At 32.6% G+C, this 14,580-nt stretch overlaps 1 protein-coding gene across 1 annotated transcript in view; it reads left to right on the forward strand.

The window, feature by feature from the left end:
* Window positions 1-14,580, forward strand: part of LOC130441380 (acetylcholine receptor subunit alpha-like) — a 208,487-nt gene that overhangs the window by 54,554 nt on the left and 139,353 nt on the right. The gene's annotated exons all lie outside the window — the stretch shown is intronic.

Below are 14,580 nucleotides of genomic sequence, written 5' to 3' on the forward strand. Positions count from 1 at the left end.
GAAATAATACATGAATAGCAATAGATAATATGAGTGATAATAAACTTACTAATCTTTATCAATAAATGATTTTGTATAATTCGATGCGAGTTGAATACAAATTGCTATTGAATACAAATTCATCCATCGTCAAAATAAGTTATTCATCTAGTTTCAACTTCATTAAGCTCATTCTATTAAAGATCTAAACAGAATTATCACACAATAATAGTTTGTGCAACTTGTGTGGATTTGATTGCCGTACCAACTGAAGATAAAGTTTGAGGACAAACACAGTCAGTTTACTTTATCCAGCAGTTTTTATAAGTTTACAAGGAAATGTCAAAATATACTACGATTCATACATCTATCGATTGGTAATCCATATCATCAACACATAGGAAATGTGGAATATAAACATCTTTTGAAAGATATGCAGAATTCGAGATTTTTTGTATTCAACGAACACCAATTCAACGAAGTTTTACTAAATTAGAGGTTATGTATCCAAATAATTCAATTTTAATATTGATTCAATAGATAAAACTCGATCTTTAGGCATTTGGTAGGCTAATAAAGGTAGTAAAGCCTAAGATTTTAGCTTAAATAGATGAACAAAATAGGCATCTTATATTAGGTAATTCAGATCAAGAATCTTATAAATGCATTAATTGAATATGAAGTATTGGAAAAGAAATGAAAGTTCTCGTTTAGCAGACACTCACTTGTCAGTATCGTCTGCTGATAAACCGATGCACAGTTCATGGTACTACTTGCAGTATTTAGCACATTGCTTCATACCTTCCATCTTATCCTCCTCACATGAGAGTACCAACTCACATGTTTCTGGTTAGTAGCTTTTCTAACTGTATGTGACGTCTTCATTATTTATTTTTGCCTCGTATGGGCAAAAGCTTTTTCCAAATTGCTTTTTTTATTGTAGCAAGTCACACATCATCATCTGAACTAGAACCAACATGGAATATCCCAGGTCGTCCAGGTGTCCACTTTCTACTTCTAAAAGTTACGTATTTTCTTTGCTAGCACATCAGATTCAGAAGGAGCTGGTATTTCTATGAGTATAGATGGTGCATAAGATGTTTCTGGAGTAGATTGCGGATTGAATTGATGCAAATCAGTTGCTCTGAAATTGTTTATAACCGCTTTCGACCAGACATTTGAGAGAATAATATCAAATCTTGCCTCAATCAGCTTTTTGTTCCATAAAGCTCAAAACTTTAGTATCCTAGTCGTGTTTAAAAGAGTGATAGACAACTCTATCAAGAGGTTCATAGGTGGTATTTGATAGCAAACAATATAAAGATATATCTAGTGGATCGGCAACTTGAACGATGGATGTGATCGACTATTATACTGAGCCTTTGTAGACTTTATTACCTACGATCTCGATGGAAGGTTATCACACATCTCTGGTCGTCTACCTTTGAATATAATCATCGGTAGTATTGCACTACCAAGTGCATTTATATATACTGCGATGGTGGACTCATTTCTTTGCAAAAACAATCTGCTTGTGGTAGTTAGTTGAACGGCAATCTTTCTCATACATGTTATAGATGTTTTTAGGGTGACTCTTCAAGCTGATCAGATACTACACTCAACCTTTCGATGTGATCGTCAATAATAAAGTTATTCACTTTTTGTGCTCTGGCTGGATTAATAAATACAGTTTTTCTCCTAGATAATGATGTTTTCGCATAAACGCCTTGAACTAATCTTTACCAGCAACTTTAGCAGATTGATTGGTGTTAGTTTTGATGGTATTTAGTTCGCAAATTTCATAAACCAAACTTCAAAAACCTTGTGGGCAATCCAATTCCAACGAACCTTATAAGTATGGATTTACGTCTTAGTGGCTTATTCAACTTGCCAGTCTGGATTTGGTTCTTCTGGGAACTGTGTACTACAACTGCCAGTTTGAACGTTTATTGTGATGAATGACGCCGCACTGCCAACAACGCAAGAGCTGACGTGCTGCGACAAGTTTAAGGCACCATGTTGTATTTTAGGTATCTAAGTTTGTGATTTTAGAGTAATTGAAAGCATTTTGAATTGTTTCTGTGTTGCTCAGGCTTTGTTAGCTGACAGGCTTCAATACCGGAACCTACCTTAGTAAAGAACTTGATGTTAACGTCACTTTTCTTTGGTTTATATGAAAAACAAAAACAGTTATCTTGAAATCAGAATTTAAACTAATGTATCTGACATATTTATGTGAAATTTTTAAAAATGTGATAAGAAACATAGCAAACAGGTGTTGCCAATTTTTTACCAAAACAACCTCGTTGTATACTCAATCTCACGTTTTAGTGATGGTATTGATATTCTGAAAATTTTCACATTAAAATGTTGATAATTTTGAAAAAAATATAAAACCAAACGTAAATCACATATTTTCGAATATCAACTACGTGTCGAATAGATGTAGCTCGACAAATTTTTTCTTGATCGACTTATAGGTGTTGCTTCTATCTTCAAAACTCACCTTGGAATCGTTGACATGCAATATTATGAGGTTTTTATAATAAAATGAATGAATATTTCAATATATCATCTTAACGAACAAGTTTACATTTGATATTGGAACGTCAACTATTCATCATTCTCCCAACAATTTCATCGATGGAAAGTAGAGTTTATATTGAAATTTATTGAGATGGAAAAATAAATATTATCATGTGAGCCATCTCTTATAAAAGGTTAGTGCCCAATATCACTTATCCTATCCATCCAATATTCTTTATTACCTCAACTCCATATCCCTTATCAATTCTGTCTCTAGGAAGCTCATTCTTTTCAATGTCACACATCATTTTGAGGATAGAAAAAAAAGCAAATTCTAGTTACTCTTACGATTACTATATACGACTACAAAAAAGTAGCATTATTGAAAACACAGTGCGATTAGGTGTAAAAAAATGAAACATTTCTAAAAAAGAAGTTGAGATTTCAAAAATAGAAGAGATGTTATTGGACATGAGAATAATGGTATAAGATTATAATTCAATTTCATCTGGTTACCAATAGGTGTAAGACACTATATAACAAAAGAATTTAGCTTCAATTATTTTTCTTCTTTTCTACCTCTTCTAAAACGCCTGCTTCATCTCATGGTCATCTCATATCATAGATTTTATGGTTTATTATATTCTCAACCATTTTATATGAAAAAACTGTGATTGGTTTTCAATTTATTCTCTTACACTCTTACACTCTTACACTCTTACACTCTTACACTCTTACACTCTTACACTCTTACACTCTTACACTCTTACACTCTTACACTCTTACACTCTTACACTCTTACACTCTTACACTCTTACACTCTTACACTCTTACACTCTTACACTCTTACACTCTTACACTCTTACACTCTTACACTCTTACACTCTTACACTCTTACACTCTTACACTCTTACACTCTTACACTCTTACACTCTTACACTCTTACACTCTTACACTCTTACACTCTTACACTCTTACACTCTTACACTCTTACACTCTTACACTCTTACACTCTTACACTCTTACACTCTTACACTCTTACACTCTTACACTCTTACACTCTTACACTCTTACACTCTTACACTCTTACACTCTTACACTCTTACACTCTTACACTCTTACACTCTTACACTCTTACACTCTTACACTCTTACACTCTTACACTCTTACACTCTTACACTCTTACACTCTTACACTCTTACACTCTTACACTCTTACACTCTTACACTCTTACACTCTTACACTCTTACACTCTTACACTCTTACACTCTTACACTCTTACACTCTTACACTCTTACACTCTTACACTCTTACACTCTTACACTCTTACACTCTTACACTCTTACACTCTTACACTCTTACACTCTTACACTCTTACACTCTTACACTCTTACACTCTTACACTCTTACACTCTTACACTCTTACACTCTTACACTCTTACACTCTTACACTCTTACACTCTTACACTCTTACACTCTTACACTCTTACACTCTTACACTCTTACACTCTTACACTCTTACACTCTTACACTCTTACACTCTTACACTCTTACACTCTTACACTCTTACACTCTTACACTCTTACACTCTTACACTCTTACACTCTTACACTCTTACACTCTTACACTCTTACACTCTTACACTCTTACACTCTTACACTCTTACTCTTTCAGCTTTGCAAACAAAAAATAGTCGGACGGTTCCAAATCAGGGCTATATGGTGAGTGTGGGCTGGAGCAATTTCATGAAGCAAGCGGACGTATCGGTTGATTTTGCCACGAAATGTTCAACACAAATGCCGCGTTCAAAGTTGTATTTGATTTCTTAAAGTCAACCTCTCGTAGTCCAAAAATATTATAGCCATTTTGATGCTGCCTGTGACATTTGCTTTTTTTGGCACTGGCTTTTTGGCTCAATTCCGATGCCACTTTTGGTTACCAGATCATATTAAAAAATCATAGTTTATTCACCCGTTACACTTCTTGGATTACGTGGAAAAGTTCTTAAAATGGTTCTTAAAATTCTGAGAATACGATGCTACAGCATCTCGTATTTTGAATATTGATCAACATTCAATTAGAACAAAAGATATATTCTTGTCATTTGAACTACTACGTGATTGTAAAAATCAAAATGTCACTTGTAACTATGGAATTTTGTCCTTTTTCTCTGTGTAGCAATTTTTTTTGGTCGTATGAACTACTATATGTAGATTTTTCGAATTTTAATATTGTTCAGGTTGCGAAAAGTGAATTTTTGGGTCGTTTGAACTACAGCATCTTGTTTATTTCAAATTTTGATTTGATTCCAGTTGAGAAAAGCAAATTTTGGGTCATTTTAACTAATATATCTGTTTTTTTAGTATCGTTATATTTATGTACGTCATTTGTCTCTGTGTAGCAATCTTTTTTAGGTCATTTGAACTACTACATAACGTTTTTGAGTTTTGACGTACTTTTAGTTAAGAAAACAAAAAAATTCACTTTTTACTGTAGAATTTAGTCTTTTTCAACTTTAATGAATATACAAGAGGTCAATTGAACTGCTAAATGTTGATTTTTTGAGTTTTGTTGAATTTTTAATGTCTAAAGCAAAATTTCACTTTTTAATTTAGAAATTTTTTCTTGTTCTTTTTGTACAGGCATTTATGCTTTTTAGCAGTTTCCAGTGGTCTATTTAAACTACTAATTTTTATGCTCATGTAAGATCATAAGAATACTTTTTTCGGAAATGCTTGTCTGTGCTGCAATTTCTTTTGTTATTAGATGCCGGTCAGTTAAAACTAATTCTTCCACTAATTCAAAGTTTTCTGGAGTAGCACAACAACTTACATCAATTTGGAAAATAATGGTAACGAGTTACTGCAAACAGCCTCCGTTTTGTTTTTGATTTGTGTTGGTGTTAATACTTCTTCAGTCCAATTTATAAAATCGCGAAAATTAAGTTGTGAAGTTTTTCAAAACAACTTAAGTGAGTGGTGGTTCGAGCTCTATCTTATTTACTATATGAGGCCAAGAGCTCATGAATTGCACTACGTATTTAGAGATTAATTTAGGTTTGGTTAGATTAGCTCTAATTCAGTCTTTTCCTGTTATTTCTCTTATTTTTGCAAGGAAAACCATTTCAGTTGATGATTTTACTTCTTTATTAGCACTCAGGATTTGTTGCTGTGTATTATTGACGACCCAACTGATGTTTTTCTAAACAACAATTTTCACTAATTCTTCAATTAGTCTGTTTTAGTAGGTTTTGGTATATAATCATATTATGTTGTGGATGCTTTGAAGTCGGGTTTCAGTACTATATTAGAAAATACTTGGACAAAGAATAGAATCGATGAAATTTATACTTTTATAGTTCTCAATTTTAAAGCATTGAAATGATGGATAACATCGTACAGGAGGAAAAAATTATTCGAAACAAATTGAGGATGGAAAGAATCCATTTAAATGCAACCATTTTTATCCAACAAAACGCTTTAGATGTTAACCACGACATTGAGACTAGCGGAAAATCCAATTAGAGTTAAGTAACAAAAAATTCTATTTGTATCAGACACCTTCACTGCGTACTCCGTTGAAATTTATCTGAAAAAGTACAATCAAGCATGAGTAGAGATTCAAATTATTCAATTTTACATATTAGATATTTTTATTCCGAAAAGTTCAATCAATAAAAACTATCAATACAAGATCGTATGTCGTATGTCGTAAAATATTTATTTTTGTCCCATATTAAGCGTTTTAATATAGTCTACTAACAATTTATGAATATAATGCGGAAAAGCCAAATAAAAGAGAATAATAGAAAATCCTTTATTTCGTCAATTTTGAGTTTCAAATTAACGTTTTGTAGGGAGTAAATAAGCAGACTGGGACAAAAAACGATTATTTTTTAATGATACTTAAAATATTGTTACGAACTCGCCCTGGAGCTGGTCCTGCTTGGATGTGGTGGAATTTTAAAATTCTGCAAAGGCATAATACTCCTTGATTTTAGAGAATACATTGTTTCCGACGTCAATGATAAAATTTCAGCATAAATGTCGCTCTTCATAGTCGAAATTTTCTCGAAATATCATTCTCAAGAGTTAAATGTTCGTCCTTCTTGTCATCCATATTGGAAGATAAATCGAAATTGACCATATGAAGATGGATGACACATCTTTAAATAGATATGTTTTTGGATCGAAGTCTTCACTTACCAGAGCTACTACTAATTCACTTTTTTTATCGGACGTTTCCAGCTCGTGATTCTTCAGCTCGGCTTTCATTTCCGTCACAATCAGGTTCCCAAGACTTGCCGACACTTTTTGTTTAATTATACAGATTGCCAAATGTATAATAACTAAGTTTCAAATGTTTATATAATGTTATGAACATAATTTTTATTACTATCAACCTTGTCCTCGCGTCGGTTCAAGTCAGTTCATATTGGAATTTTTGACCTTCAGAGTTGATAACCACTACAAAATAAAATCGTCCGATAACAAAAATTTTCTAAAACTCAATTTTCGTTCAGGTGTGTTTCCACTTAAAATATCAAATGACACTTTTGATTAGATCGATCTTATCTTATATGGAGGAATAGATATTTCACAAACCCATGATTTCGATTAAAATGATTGATCATTATACTTATAATTAGAGAGATGTTGAAAGTAAATATCAAATTTTCACTTTTTGAATGTAAGTTTAACGAATTGCAGATTTAACGATTGCAACATCATTATTGTGGGTATTATCGTAGCAAATTTTGTATGGATTCACATTACACTGTAGTATATTCAAATGGATATTTAGAATGTATAGTATGTTAATTTATACCAACCAAGACCGACTACTGTGAGACGTTGAAGCTTTTGAACACAATTATTGACTTAGGAGTTACTTGAAACTGAATTTGATCGGAACATATTTCCTCAAGTATCTCCATTACGTACAAACGATTCATTGTTTACTTTCACTTTGTTGATATCATTGGATAAATTTATCTATAATAACTAGATCGTTTATTCAACTTGCACTTGATCTTTATCTGAAAATTATTTTATCACTACACCGATTAGTTTAGACAAAATTTTAATTGATAAGCTGAGTTACAGACATGCGAAGTTGTCTTATTTTTGGAAGCTAAAATTGAGGAAAGATCTCGAAATTTTTGTTTTTCAGTTACAGTTACAGGTTTGAACTGTAATAATTTTCTTATTTATTCATACAATTTCTTTCGGTCGGGTGAATTTATATACAGTGTACTCACACTAGACTTTAACTTATATAATAATTTATTTAGATTCATCAGTTACTTTTGTGTCTTTTCATTGACTATAAACTTATTTAACTCCTCTAAAAAAACTCGTTTGTATATCCAAAACTAATTTCTAGAAGTTTCTAGAAAATAAACAAACCAAACTAATAAATAAACATACTTTAGTTCTAAAAAGAACAATGTAAAAAAATCTCCGCTGTGATAAAACAAACATTAATGGCGTCTCGAATACGCCAAATTTTAGAATTTTATTACACCCCGGCATTACCAGCTTCACAACCTACGTCGTTGACGAGTTAGTAACAGAATTATGTAGTTAAGACAATATGTATTTAATGTGGCGTACATCTCCATGTTAAAGAAAATGTCATTTATGTCGTATTCGAAAGCTGCTACTCATATTTATGAGTTAATAATGAAAAAACGATACTGGTCATTACCCTGAACAGTAGCTATCCTCAGTTTTTATTCCTATCCCAAAAAAATCGAACGCAAGAAAGTGTGAAGATCATAGGCTAATTAGCCTTATGAGCCACTCCCTAAAAATATTCCCAAGAATAATACATCAGAGATTATATAGAAAATATGATAATAATATAAGCGATTCGCAAGTTGGATTTAGACAGGGGTTAGGTACAAGAGAGACAATAGTCGCAACACAGGTCTTTGTACAGAACTGCTATGACCAAAGAAAAAATGTTCATAGACTACGAAAAAGCTTTCGATGAAGTTCAACATCACAAACTTATGCAGCTCCTTAAAAAATTGGATTTGGACGAAAAGGACATTCATTCTATCGAATCATGGTCTAACTGAGCAAGTTCGGATTCGCAGAGGAGTACGTCAAGGTTGTATATTGTCGCCGCTCCTGTTTAATATGAAGCCATCTTTCGAAAGTCACTTGAAGATAGAGACATTGGGATCAAAGTCAATGGGTCTGGGTCAACAGCATACGTTGACCCAGACATGATCTTGATCTTAGACTGAGACTTGTGCGGTGCTACGTTTGGTCAGTGCTTCTTTACGGGATGGAAGGTTGGACCCTTAAGAAAAAAAAAACATCAACAAATTAGAGGCATTCGAAATGTGGGTATATCGTAGAATGTTGAAGATACCATGGACTGCCAAAGTGAGGAATGAGGATATTCTCAGGCGTATCAATAAAGACCGTGAACTCCTTAACATCGTGAAGGATCGAAAGATTGCATATCTTGGCCATTTAATGCGAGGCCGCCATAGTCGAAGGCAGGATTGAAGGTAAGAGAGGATTGGGACGGAAGAGGATGTCATGGTTGCGGATCGTGAGGCAGCGGACGGGTATACAAGATATTCAGAAAAATGTGGTCGCGAACATCCATTAATGGATAAGCATTAAAAGAAGAAGAATGAAAAAACTATCATTTATTATGATTGTTTTGATATTTTTTAAAATTGAGATCAATACTCATTTTTCCTTAACCTTATTGGAATAACTACAAACTACATTGCTTTCGAGTATAGAGATCGTGAAAAATATTGTTTCACTAGAAATTATCATTATAATACTTCTTTCAAGTATAAAAAAATCGGCCGGTTTTATAATAAATTCAAAGGAAGCTTTAAATTTAAAGTTTCCATCGAATTAAAAGTCGCGCGTTGCATAATTGACATTTAACCTAAATCTTCTTTTAATTTGAACTTAATAAGGTAAAGTCAGAAATAATTAACTTTAGCACATTAAAGTCAAACGTCAAATGCAAACTTAGTTGATGTTTGACATCTTTTTAATAAGTTTTAAAAAATAAAAGGTTCAGGACGCAATGCCTAGATATCGTGCTACATTAAGTTCAAGTGCAAGGACGAAAAATATATTGACATAGATAAAAAAGTACAAACTGCATCCGATGCTCGACTTCGGATTCATAACATTGTGGCTCGCTGGCCAGGTTCCGCTCACAATCAGAAAATATTCAATAAGAGTTATTTGAGAAGGCAGTTTGAGGAAAGACACTTTGGAAGACATGTTGTAGTGGGTGACAGCGTTTAGAGATACCTCATGACAAAATTGGTAAACGTGAATACAAACCTTGAACATTTATACAATATTATAAGAAGAAATAACGTCGTAGAAATGAAAATTTTGCATCAATCATTATTGAGATGAAGAATTATACATATTGGGAAAGGACAGAGTGTTGTCAACCTCATTTTAACGTTTTAAAGGTCTTTACTTGAGAGACCATTACATATCGATTATGTAAACACTTCACTTTGACAAGTGACAAGTTGAAGGACTGTTTAATCTAAAGAAATTTTTAGTTAAAGTATCAGTTAGGGTGAGATTATGGAACCTGCCGTTATTCCAACAAAATCGCTCAAATTTTTTCAAATGTAAAGGTAACCAAGGTAGGGGATCTGGTGTGAAACTTTTCACTGAAGGACGAATTTTGATACTTTGAACTGCGTAAAATCACATGGGCAACAAAGTTTATATAAGGGATACTTAGTGCTGCTAAGGCCAGAAATATAAATAGCAGTCATCGTACAAGTTTTAATATCGTTAATGTTACTGTTTTTCTGTAATCTAGTGACCCGGTTCATCTGCCAAATGGCTGATGGTAGGGAATAATGCAGCTGCAGCTGTACCCGCCTTCCCTCCTATTGGCTGCTTCCGATCAAATAATAAACGAAAAAAATTTTAAAAAAACCAAAAGAAAACGAATCAAAACAAACAAAATAACAAAATACCTCCCTAAACCTGGAAGAAACCATTTTTTTAGGATAACTCCTATATCAGGACCATCCCACCTAAAATATACCCAACGAATCACTCACTTTTTTGTTTTAATTTTCAAGTTTTAATATAACTTTTAACGACTTTTATGTTTTCACTATAACAATTTGCAGAAATATCACATTCGTACTGGAAATTAATCTGTTTATAGACCATAACTGCTTAATCCACGTAATTGACATTAAATATACATTTTTGACATTATTTTACACATAATCTAACATTTGACCATGTTTACGATCGAGAAATAAAATTAATTTATGACGACAATAGACAAGTTCTAGAAACTAATGTATTTACGATGAATTAACTACTCACAGTAAGTAAATGACTTAATAATATCATTACAATATAAATAAAAAGGGACAAAAACTTTATTTAACTATATCAACACACTTTTAATTGAACCAAAAGTTAATAAAAGTCACGGTAATTATACACTTTCACGGTCACCTGGTTTTTTGGCTCTAGAAAATCGAAAAATGGATTGGTTTTAATGATCTTGGTCTCACAATGTTTAATTTTACGGCGGATTTATAAAAAAAATACGAAAATTAAGAAAAATAAATATTTTTTACAGTTTCATGACTTTAAATGCAAAAAAATGACTTTCTACATATAATCCTTCGTAACTGTTTCTGAAAATATTTATTTTTTTTAATTTTCGTATTTTTTTTATAAATCTGGCGTAAAATGGAACATTTTGAGACCAAGATCATTAAAATCCATCCATTTTTCGATTTTCTAGAGCCAACCTAACCTAACCTAACGTAACCAAAAAACCAGGTGACCGCGAAAGTGTATAATTACCATAATTTTTTGTAAAGGATTATTTTGCAAAACTGTTTTTTTACGATTTAAAACAGTAAAACTACGAGAAATTTTCATTCCAGCTATTTCTACTAATTTTTTTTTATAAATCCGCCGTAAAATGGAACATTTTGAGACCAAGATAATTAAAATCCATCCATTTTTCGATTTTCTAGAGCCAAAAAACCAGGTGACCGTTAAAGTGTATAATTACCAAAGTCACTTTTAAGAGTCTGTAGCAGCGATATCTCAGCAAACATGTATAGATCTCAGGTTTTTTGCATTTTATTCCTGTATATCTGTAAATTTGCCGAAACGCAAGAAATTTTAAGCATTACAAGGAAAATCAAATATTACTTGACATTGACAACTTGCAAAATTATTTTGATTGATAGTACACATGAATATCCAAATAAAAATTAACCACTACAGGTTTTTTTTCATTTTTTCAAAAATCATGTACTTTTCGTATTATGGGTACCAAGCGAAGAAAAAATTTATATGGAATTAGATAGATATTAGTAATATAGTCTTGTTGATATATAGGCGTTTACTTTTTTTTCGCTCAAAATGGAAGAATTGGACATGCCTGACATGTAGTTTCAACAAGACGGTGCCACATGCCACACGGCATGCGAACCAATGGCCAAATTGAGAGCCGCTTTCGGTAAACAGTTCAACTGACGTTTGAGGCCCCTTAATTGGCCGCCTAGATCGTGTGATTTAACGCCTTTGGCCTATTTTTTGTGAGGCCATGTAAAGGCTAATGTCTACTCGGAAGAACCAGCAACTATTGACGCACTGGAAGCAAATATTGAAGCATTTATTCGTGAAATACTAGCCGATATGTTGAAGAGAGTGTGCGAAAATTGGACCTTGCGCATGGGTTATTTAAAGCGGAGCTGCAGCCAACATTTGTATGAAATCATTTGCAAACATCAAATCATACTGATTGTTCCATCGATTCCAATAAAGTTTTCATCAATTTTTTCAAATTTTTTGTGGTTTTTTCCCAAATCAAATCCTATATCTCTTAAAAAATCACTGATTTTATTCAAAACTTGACGTTTACACTGTAAATTTTTGTAATTATTAATCTGCTGTATGAAACCGCAAATTATATAATAATTAATAATGAAATGCGATCCTGTTACACATTTTTAATACTGATCACGTGTTCTATGCTTGAATGTGTTTTGGTTTACTACTTTTCTTCGATAGATAAATTACACAAGTTTCATTAGATGATTTCTGATTCTCTTTTATATTAACATCTCATATAAACCGTCTCTAAACTCACTAACCGTTGATTGTGTCGTTTTTAACTAAAATTAGACAGGTTACAATTTTTTTGCAACCCTATTTATAATTATGAGAAAATTCAAAACTTGTCCTGTGAATTGGTTGTTTTTGACTACATATTTGTTGAAATAACGATTTTCGAATCCAATTAGAAGTGAAAACTATAGCTACCAATAGTACACATTCAAATTTACTATATAATGAGCGTGTGGTTTCACCTTTCCGGAATTTATATACCGCAATATTGTATTTTAAATTCACGCCATCATTGTTAAAACTCGGATATCCGTTCACCATAATTAAATTGAGATAATGAAGGATTTTAGTGAGAAATGATACGATAGCCAAATAATTATCTGATGCGGTGTTGTAACTTCTATCAAATCAACTGTTACTCTACAACCGCATTTTCCGCAGCGCTTGAATTGTATTTTGACGAAATATACGAGGTCTGGCTATTAAATAACGAAACTGGTTCCGAAAAAGGATTTTATTATAAAAATTTTCCTACACTCGAATGCTCCCCTTCAATATACTCCCCTCCCCTCGACACACACCTTTCCATTGATCGAAGCAGTGCTGGTAGTCTTCTTTGGTGAGGGCCTTTAGAAGCTTTGCCGTTTTTTGCTTTACCGCTTCTAACGACTCAAATCGGGTCCCTTTTAAAGCAGGTCTTTTTCTAACTTTTCTAACCTTTCCAGGAAAACTGCGCAGACCCGTTGAGGGAAGAGCTTTTGGGTAGAAGTCAGATTTTTTAGGGGTTCTAATATTATGAAAAGACGAATTTTCGGAGTGGGATCTCATCAATTGATCTTGTCTTTTAATTTGTATTTGTACATCTTAGAGCATTTCATTCAAATATCGGTTAAATTCGTGTTAGAAACCTATCAGTATCGCTGCCAGACGATGCATCATAAAGTTTTATCTGATAAGGGTGACACGTGGCGTATGTATCGTTAACAGGATTCTCTAAAAAGTAAGTGTAAAGACCTGTTAATATATAAAACAATCATTTGACTAACTTTTGGTAATTATACACTTTCACGGTCACCTGGTTTTTTGGCTCTAGAAAATCGAAAAATGGATGGATTTTAATGATCTTGGTCTCAAAATGTTCCATTTTACGGCGGATTTATAAAAAAAATTAGTAGAAATAGCTGGAATGGAAATTTCTCATAGTTTTATTGTTTTAAATCGTGAAAAAAACGGTTTTGCAAAATAATCCTTTACAAAAAATTATGGTAATTATACACTTTCACGGTCACCTGGTTTTTTGGCTCTAGAAAATCGAAAAATGGATGGATTTTAATGATCTTGGTCTCAAAATGTTCCATTTTACGGCGGATTTATAAAAAAAATTAGTAGAAATAGCTGGAATGGAAATTTCTCATAGTTTTATTGTTTTAAATCGTGAAAAAAACGGTTTTGCAAAATAATCCTTTACAAAAAATTATGGTAATTATACACTTTCGCGGTCACCTGGTTTTTTGGCTCTAGAAAATCGAAAAATGGATGGATTTTAATGATCTTGGTCTCAAAATGTTCCATTTTACGGCGGATTTATAAAAAAAATTAGTAGAAATAGCTGGAATGGAAATTTCTCATAGTTTTATTGTTTTAAATCGTGAAAAAAAACGGTTTTGCAAAATAATCCTTTACAAAAAATTATGGTAATTATACACTTTCGCGGTCACCTGGTTTTTTGGCTCTAGAAAATCGAAAAATGGATGGATTTTAATGATCTTGGTCTCAAAATGTTCCATTTTACGGCGGATTTATAAAAAAAATTAGTAGAAATAGCTGGAATGGAAATTTCTCATAGTTTTATTGTTTTAAATCGTGAAAAAAACGGTTTTGCAAAATAATACTTTACAAAAAATTATGGTAATTATACACTTTCGCGGTCACCTGGTTTTTTGGC

Source organism: Diorhabda sublineata, chromosome 3 (genome assembly GCF_026230105.1).
Source record: "Diorhabda sublineata isolate icDioSubl1.1 chromosome 3, icDioSubl1.1, whole genome shotgun sequence".
In the NCBI taxonomy this organism is placed as follows: domain Eukaryota; kingdom Metazoa; phylum Arthropoda; class Insecta; order Coleoptera; family Chrysomelidae; genus Diorhabda; species Diorhabda sublineata.